The 6,000-nt window shown below is 50.3% G+C and overlaps 1 protein-coding gene across 2 annotated transcripts in view; it reads right to left on the reverse strand.

The window, feature by feature from the left end:
• The window catches only part of SLC38A9 (solute carrier family 38 member 9), a 43,633-nt gene extending 38,611 nt beyond the window's left edge, over positions 1-5,022 (reverse strand). The window contains exon 1 of one of the 2 annotated variants that reach the window (XM_051642728.1): positions 4,885-5,022. The gene's annotated coding sequence lies outside the window, so the exon portion shown is untranslated. The remainder of the gene's footprint in view (positions 1-4,884) is intronic. The other variant, XM_051642727.1, reaches the window with a different exon arrangement.
• Between the last annotated feature and the right edge of the window lie 978 nt (positions 5,023-6,000).

Below are 6,000 nucleotides of genomic sequence, written 5' to 3' on the forward strand. Positions count from 1 at the left end.
ACATGACATGCAGTATTCTCTTCTCAGGACTGGGCTACCAAACACGAGAGTTCACATCAAAATCAAAGTTGCATGACAAACCTCATTCTGTTTGTATATTTTAAGATAAACTGCAGTTAGTTTCCATGAGGCCACTGTTGCATTAAGAATTATTACTATAGATCTCTGGGAACTAAGGTACGGCTTCTTGGAAACTCAGAAGGCTGTTTCAAGGATACCTGACTCATTTGTTGCCCAACTGGATTTTCCTGCAAGTGGGAAAGAGGCTCCTGCTAGGTGTAGTGTACCTGGACTTGCTGATAGGAATTCATGGTACTTCACCTTCAGACCTGCTATAAGTTCTCTGCTGCTTAATCTTGCAGTCTTTCCTCCCACATTTGTGGTGGCACAGCTATTTTTCTTCTTGTCTTGGTGGAATATACAGGACCAGAAATTAGATCTGACTAAATAAAATAAATCTAAAGAGGAAGATGGTTGGTTTAGGTCTAGTTTGGGGTTGTCTCATTTGTACTTCTGCAGAACCAGCAGTTTCACTGTCAGCTGAAGTGACATGGGTACTGTTTGTGGAAGATTAAAGGCAATACTGCTGGAAGTGTAACTAAAACCACAGCTTAAGGGACCACCTACCTCTGACAGTAAGTTCCCCATTTTTTTTCTTTCTGCATAGAACCTACTTTGTGCAATTCTACAAAATATTTTGAAAGCAACAAAGTAACTCTCAAACTGAGCATAATGATCTGATGACTAAGTATTTCTAACCAATATCATAAGTCATATGTACCAAGACAACTAAGACTGCCTACGTAAGTCTAATTTCATTAAGCTTAGCAAAGTTTAATATTTCAGCCTTTCAGGACTTCAACTTTGCAATCTCTGCCCTTTTAAATATAAGTTTCTGTGTTTAATTATCTGTGCACAGATTCTGGGTTCACTTTGTAACATATGTGGTAATGGGAGAAATATAAATCTTATTATTCTCAACATATTGCACCCTATATTCTCTAAAAACCCTTTTTGTCTTTCCAGGTCCTATGCCATTTGCTTGTCACCATTCTACTCTTTTGCGAGTGCTCTTCTTTCACCTGCAGGGACTTACCTTCTTCCTGTTCTCCTCTGCCATAAGAACCATGTCTCTCCTCTCTTAACTTCTGCTAGTGACAGCAGAGGTGAAGATCAGAGTGCTAACTGCATTCTCTCACAACTAAAATCTTATTCACAAAGCAGGGACAAAGGAAGAAATGTTGGCTTTCCCCTGCATGCTGCAGGGGAAAAGGCTACAAGAATATTTTCTCTGCATCCACATTCCTTTTCCTTTCCCAACTCAGCTTTGGTGAGCAAAGTGGTTTTTTGCCTGTGAAACTCCTAACCTATCATGTAACAGACATCTGCTACTTAGATGTCTAAGCATTTGACTCCAGGAAGAAATACTCCAGCTTTGCTACCCTCATGAAAGTCAGTATTAAGTGCTGTTGGAAACAGCTCTCTTAAGTATAGTATATTTATTAAGATAAAAAGACAGATCTCCCACAAGAGCTATTATAAAGGAAATACATTCTTGACATACCTTTGTAGTACCAAAGCCCTCACAGATTTGTAGAAACATTGACACTATCATCTGCTGAGAACTGCTGCACACTGCCCTAAAAGCATGCTCAATTGTCCTCCTTTCACTTATGAAAAAATGGCTACATGTAGGAGGAACTGTCTCAGAATTAGTGGCCAGCAGGACCAGGGAAGTGACTGTCCCCCTGTACTCGGCACTAGTGAGGCTGCACCTTGTGTACTGTGTTGAGTTTTGGGCCTCTCACTACAAGAAAGACATTGAGGTGCTGGAGCAAATCCAGAGAAGGGCAACAAAGCTGCTGAAGTGTCTGGAGAACAAGTCTTAGGAGGAGCATCTGAGGAAACTGGGGTTATTCAGTCTGGAGAAAAGGCGGTTGAGAGGAAACCTTGTTGATCTCTACAAGTAACTGGAAGGAGGCTGTAGCAAGGTGGGGGGTGGTCTCTTCTCTCTAGGAACAAGCAACAGGACAAGGGGAAATGGTCTCAAGTTGGGCCAAGGGACGCTTAAATTAGATATTAGAAGAAAGTCCTTCCCTGAAAGGTTTATTAGACACTGGAACAGGCTGCCCCAGGGTTCTGGTCAAATTACCATCCCTGGAAGTGTTTGAACGACATGTAGATGTGGTGCTTAGGAACATGGTTTTGCACCGGACTCTACAGAGCTAGGTTAATGGTTGGACTCGATGATCTTGAAGGTCTTTTCCAACCAGAATGATTCTGTGAAAATTTTAAATACTCTTCCAGAAACAAAATACCTGTCCAACATGTTGGCATGCTAAAATAAGTTGGGGATATTCTTTGGAGTACGGGCTTAAAACAATTACTTTTCCCAATCTTTTGCTATCAATACAGTCCTAACCATCACTGATATGCAATTACGTACATACTCAAACACCGTTCATGTCAAGGTATCTTTCAGTGGTGAAAAGTCTGCAGATTTTAAATCCTGTTATCCCTTTTCTTTTTAGTATATAATTTCACTGGTTGTCTGTGGTGAAGTTGACTTAATATGCCTTCTTGCCCTATTCATAAATCTCCTACAAACATCTAAAGCATTACATCAGAAGGGCAGCTAAAGGGAACAAGTGGATGAGAATAATCCAGGTTTTCTGCTGCTGGTCATAAACTGTGAAGCAATACCTAAGTGCACACAAGTTACTTTTCCCAGTCCCACTCCAGGACACACTACACATGACTTTCAGATGGTAATCTAAACAGGGCTAGACTTTTAATTAGTCCTCACTGGCTTGCCCCTGTGAGTTTCTGCTTTCACTGCCTTCAGGATCTCTCTGAAAAGCTTCAAGAAATGAAGACAAGGACCCACCAGGCTTAGAAACCTCATTCTAGCCTGCTTGCTGTGCTGTGATCTGGTCTTTGTATTAGATCACAAAAGTATATTCGTTTGTTTGTGCTATGAATCTAACAATGGTATTTTATGCCTCAGCTACAGATGTGAGTGCCAATGTTACAGGATGAGACACCCATCTTGACAATCATTCAGAGTTTACAGCCAAGGCCATGCAAGAGGGTTACCAAACAGGTTTACCCCACAGCAGGAACAAAACTGTGCTCAGTTACTCAGTCATCCCACCAGCACAAACTGTGCTCAGCTGGTTTATAGGATGGTTATTTATCAAAGAACCTTTCAGAGAGGGCAGGGGTAGGAAGGTGGGGAGGGGCACTACCACCACAGCCTCTATATAGAATCACGGCTACCAGTGCAGTCAGTCATGGTGCTGGAAAAACAATAGCTGGAGCTCTGAGAGCTGTTTATGTTCCACCTTACTAAAGCTAAAGTTGCTGCACACAGGTTAGCACTGGTTCTGTAACCACTTCCCAGTGTAGGAGACCCCGTGGACACCCAGCCATCACAGACAAAGCCACAATTCTTTAATTTGAAGTGCTGCACCTTAAAATAAATGACCACAGAACTTACGTTACCTGCATGTTGTTACTTTTTAACCTGTTCAATTACAACTGCAGTCTTGAATTATTTTGGTAGGAATCTTGTGACCAAAACCTGCTCATATGCTTAGGTGCAGCAGTAGTTTTGAGGTTTTTACTGGTTCTTAAAGGGATGGCACCTAGTCAAACAGATTGCACAAATGTGACAATTTAAACTGTGGATTTTTTTTTTATTTCTTAGTTAAAGTCACCACTTCTAAAACCCCATCTCATGCTCATGGTTTAAATGCAGGAATCCACTACGAAAAGTATTTAGTTATTTTTGCTTGTTTGTTTTTGTTTTATAGAATGGTTTGGGTTGGACAGGACTTGTAAAGTGCTACAGGTGTGTCCTGGTCTTCTCCTAAATTTTGAACAGAGGAATGGATTGATAAAGCTCAAGGAATAAACCTGAAGTAAACTGCAGGCTGTGCACATATAAATTGTGACAAATAAGCAAGGTCTACACTAAAAGATAGGAACTTGAAAGCAGGATAGCAGCGTTCTCAGTTCCTCTTTTGGGGCAGGGGGTCCTCCATCCAAAGAGACTGAATACTACGACTCTGGTCCCAAGAGAAGCAGTATGCATTCAGAGCTCCTTAAAACTGGGACAGCTTGGCCCCAGTTGGCTTCCCCATCCCACCCTACAACTCTACTGGCTGAAGGTGATTAAAACTGTACAAGCACCCTAACTCAGTAACTTCGTGGGGAAAAAAGGCTCTTCACAAGCTGCACGGCTGTTGAGCTTCAGTGCACCGCAGACTGAAGCTGCACCACGAACATTACTCTTCAACCAAGCGTCTTTTTTCTTTTTCTTTTCTTTTTGTGGAGACCGTGAAGAAATACTTACAAGAACACGAAGTTACCACCTTAGGACTTAAGGCTATATTGTTTTCAAGGTGACCGAGTCTACAGGCCCCTGGAAACAGACAGCAGCTTCTCCCTCCTTTGCGGATCCCCCGGGAAGGCTGCCGGGCCGCCCCCGCGCAGACACGGCTCCGGCGCTTCGTGCCTCCCGCACCTCCCGCACCCGCCAAAGGGTCGCCAGGCACCTTTTGCGGCCCGGCCACCTCCTCCCCGCAGAACCAGCGCCCTGCGAGACAGGCAGGGACCCTGGGGGACCGGCAGGGACCCTCGGGGCCCGCCGCCCCGCAGGAAGGCAGCGCCTCGGCCTGCCGGGCCCGCCGCCCCGCCCCGCTGCGGGGCCAGGCCCGCCGGGCTCCGGGGCCGCTCCGTCCCCGCCGCACGGCCCGCGAACAGACCCCCCCGCCCCGCGGAACCGCAGCGCCCCGCGGGCCGAACCCGCTTCCCAGCCCGCCCCGGCCGGGCCCGCGGGCGCTGCCCCTTGCGGCACGAAGCCAGAGGCCGCGGCTCTACCTGCGGCGGCGGCGGCACCGCCCGGCTCCGCGTCCGCAGCCCCGCGCTCCGGCAGCAGGAAGCGCCCCGGGACGCGGCTGGGGCGGCGGGAGCGCTCAGCCCGGCGGGCCGCGTCGTTCCCGAGGACGGCAGGGCTGGGCAGGCCGCTCGGCAGCTGCCGAGCGCACCACTACGCGTCCCAAGGAGGCGGGCGGGGCGGGCCGGGCCGCGGCAGCGCGTCCTGCTGTTGGGTGGCTGGGCCGGGTGCGGGCGGGAGGCGGTGCCCCGGCAGGGTTCGTGTCCGTGCGAAGCCTGTTACCCAGCTCTGGCCGCTCTGGGCCTCCGGCAGCACCTCTGGGCTACTGGCTTTTCCTTCTTGGCGAGCGCAAAGCCCCTTTCCCCGCCCTCTTTCCGCTTCCCAGCGGAGGCCCAGGGCAGCTGGGACCCTGCCCTGCAGCACCGGCCCCGCAGCCGCCCCGCCCGGGAGCGTGGCAGGGCTGGGAGGCCCAGGGGTATGGCCTCCCTGCGGCCCGGGGGCAGGGAGGCAGCCCTGCTGGCCCGGGGGGCCCAGAGGCTCTGCCCACCCTGCTCAGCCCCGGGGGGTCAGGGCTGCCTCTGTGGGCTCTGGGCTGCCTCTGTGGGGTCAGAGCTGCCTCTGTGGGGTCAGAGCTGCCTCTGTGGGGTCAGGGCTGCCTCTGTGGGGTCAGAGCTGCCTCTGTGGGGTCAGGGCTGCCTCTGTGGGGTCAGAGCTGCCTCTGTGGGGTCAGAGCGGGCACTGTGAGGTCAGAGCGGGCACATCCCTGTGGTGCAGGGGGAAGGCCCCTCAGTAGCCGTGTGGCTGTTGCCCCGGGCAGGCGTGTTCCTGCTGGGAGCTGGTGTGGGGCTCTGCCACAGCTGGTTTTGACTGTGCAGGCCAGAGCGCTGTGGTTGGGGAGGAGGAGCCCAGCCTTGTGGGGCCCTGCCTCTGCCCAGGGATGTCGAGCAGAAGGGCACCCCAGAGCAGACGGCAAGGGGCCCGCAGAAGCCCCCCGGGGCAGGAGGCCGAGCTGCAGCCTGCGGGGGAGGCAGAGGGGCCGAGTGGCTGCCAGGAGAGCAGGTACAACATGAGCAGATCATCTTGAGTGTCATTAGAAGACA

Source organism: Apus apus, chromosome Z (genome assembly GCF_020740795.1).
Source record: "Apus apus isolate bApuApu2 chromosome Z, bApuApu2.pri.cur, whole genome shotgun sequence".
In the NCBI taxonomy this organism is placed as follows: domain Eukaryota; kingdom Metazoa; phylum Chordata; class Aves; order Apodiformes; family Apodidae; genus Apus; species Apus apus.